Below are 2,839 nucleotides of genomic sequence, written 5' to 3' on the forward strand. Positions count from 1 at the left end.
ACCTGCACACTGGATGTGGCATTTGGCCTTTTCCATTATATGCCCCAGGGAATCAACTGTGGCTCCATGTTTAAATTTAATCACAACTCTGCCCTTGTTCAAACCTCATATCCAATCCCCTCTGCTTTGAGATATAAACCAAATCTTAATCTAAAAGAGGGAGAAAAAAAATTTTTTTTGAGATGGTCTCACTGAGTAGCCCTGGCTGGCCTGAAACTCACTACACAGACCAACTTGAATTCACAGAGAGACACCTGCCTCTGCCTGCTGAGTGCTGGGACTAAAGGCATGCCACTGGTTAAAGTTTTTTTTATATATCAGAGTGTATTTTATAATAAAGGAAATAAGCAACAAGATTGTTAAACTTGAGGCTAAGAGAATGAAAAAATTTGGGTCTAAAATTACAATCTCATCCATTTCCTATGGGAAGAAAATTATGTATTGATGTTCTGTATCTTGAAATATTTATATATTATCACAAAATCCCACTTAATCCTTATTTATTAATGAGAGAATAAATTGTTTATTAGTCTCTGACAGTTTGAAAATAAATAGAGAAGCAAAAACTAGGTCTGAGTAGAAGGCTTACTGATGTGCCCATTTGAAAAGCATGAGAGCCAAAATTCGGATTTCCCCAATCATACAGAAAGGGCCCTACTGGTAATGCACATCTGCAATTTGTAACCTGGTGGCTGCTGGTAGAGGCAGGGTAGTCCCTGAAGCTCATTAACCAGAACTTCTAATTCCCTTTGAAACACAGAAGAGAAAAAAAGGGAGGTGGGGTGTTATACAGCATTTAGTTTCATAAGAAACTACCAAGTGTCTCCCTAAGTATTGGTGCCCTTTTGCTAGTCACTACACACTACACACACACACACACACACACACACACACACACACACACACACACACGCATGCACGCACGCACGCACGCACACGTCTTAGTGCTCTCAGTCTTGTTAGCTAGTTTCTGCGAAGTAGTATTTCAATATGCTGGGCAGGCAGACCTCTGTGAGTTTGAGACTAGCTTGGTCTACAAAGCAAGTTCCAGGACAAGAGCTACATAATACAGAGAACGTGTCTCCAAAAAAGCGCCGAAGGATGGGAACCAACTCCCCCTATCCCAGAATCTATCCAGTGTCCACAACTTCTCAGCTCATGGTGGGCTCTACATGCCTACCTCCGTCTATGTGCTGGCCTTTTGTCTGGCTTGAGCTGGTCTTCTCTACGCTGTCACAATCCCTATGAATCATACTGCAACTGGCCTGTTGTGTCTCAAAAATAGTTTTCTTGCTACCATCAACCACCTCTGGCTCTTACAATCTGGACGGCAATTTTGTTTTGTTTTGTTTTCCAAGACAAGGTTTCTCTGTGTAATCCTGGCGGTCCTTGAACTCACTCTGTAGACCAGGCTGGCCTCGAACTCTCAGAGATCTGCCAGCCTCTGCCTCCCAAGTACTGACATTAAAGGCATGGGCCACTACATGGCTCTCGCTCTCTCTCTTTTTTTTCCCAAAATCTGATCATTTATTTGTTTCTCTTAAAGATTTGTTTTTGACTCAGACTTAGAAGTAGAAGCTCTCAGTGAGGACAGCCTGTCTCTTGGCAATCTTTTCCTGGGGCTTTTCTTTGGTTTCCTTCATTCTCTTAGCTACAAGTTTAGCAGATTCTGCAGCCTTGTTTTTCTTAGTACGTTGTTTCTTCAGAGCAATATGTTGGCGTTTGTGTTGCACAACACATGGAGGGACAAGATGATGAATCTTGGGTGCTTTCGTCCTGGGCTTCTTACCTTCTTTGTTTAGGGCTTTCTGACAACATATTGGCGGACATCATTTTCTATAGCAAGATTAAAGAGCTTCCAGGTTCTACTAGCTCTTTTAGTTCCCAGATGACGAGACACAGTAGTGTCTGTCAGTCCAGGAATATACTTCTCTCCTTTTTTTTTTATAATAACCAAGTTGAGAACACTCAGATTGGCATCCACAAACAGACTTGCCCTTCCTTTCCCCAGTTCTCCTTTGTCAATAACAAGAATGCCGCTTACTCAACAGTAGGCCCACTCTGCCATGGGTCAAAACACCTTGCTTCATGGGAAAACCTTGTTTGTCGTTCTCACGACTGACCCAGACCACATAACCCTTCCACTCTTCATCCAGAGCATCAGCAGCTACTTCTGCGGCCATGTGCTTCTCATAGAACGTTCAAAGCTTGCGTTCACTATCCACTTCAGTGAGTTTTTGGCAGCGGGGGGCAGGGAAGGAGATATATTCAGCTTCATGTTCACACAGCCCTGGATAGCATTCTTCATCTACTAATTCTTTACTACATAACATACGTGGTTTGCCATTCATGTTCTTAACAGAACATAATCAAAACATAGTTTTGATTGTTTAAACTTTGATGAAGTCCAACATATTCTTTGCTATAACTCTGGCTTTTCTATGTCTTATTGAAGAAAACTTTGCATTATTTAAGTTCACGGATTTATAAAACTTTAGCTCTTAGGTGTGTGACCATTTCAGGTTAATCTGTGGATACGCTGAGGCATAGGACAGGGTCTTTTCCCTCATGTGGACCACGTTCTTCCAGCAGCATGTTGAACAAGATTATCTTCCCCTATTGACTTGCCTTCACATTTTTTTTTGTTGTTGTTGTTGAAAATCTCTTGGTGTTGTGTCTATATCCATTTTGTAATGACCCACTGACTTATACATCCACCATCCTGTAAGAGCCACAGTGTCTTAATTTTTTCAGTAACTAAGTTTCAAAGGGAGTCTTAAAACCAGGTAATGTTAAACCATCCAACTTGTACCCCTTGTCTTAGCTACTCTGGAGGAGC

General features: G+C 41.7%; 1 pseudogene; it reads right to left on the minus strand.

The window, feature by feature from the left end:
* Positions 1-1,540: 1,540 nt before the first annotated feature.
* Positions 1,541-2,351, minus strand: LOC129681162 (40S ribosomal protein S6-like; annotated as a pseudogene).
* Positions 2,352-2,839: the final 488 nt, after the last annotated feature.

Source organism: Psammomys obesus, unplaced genomic scaffold (assembly GCF_907164565.1).
Source record: "Psammomys obesus unplaced genomic scaffold, mPsaObe1.curated_primary_1811, whole genome shotgun sequence".
Taxonomy (NCBI): Eukaryota; Metazoa; Chordata; class Mammalia; order Rodentia; family Muridae; genus Psammomys; species Psammomys obesus.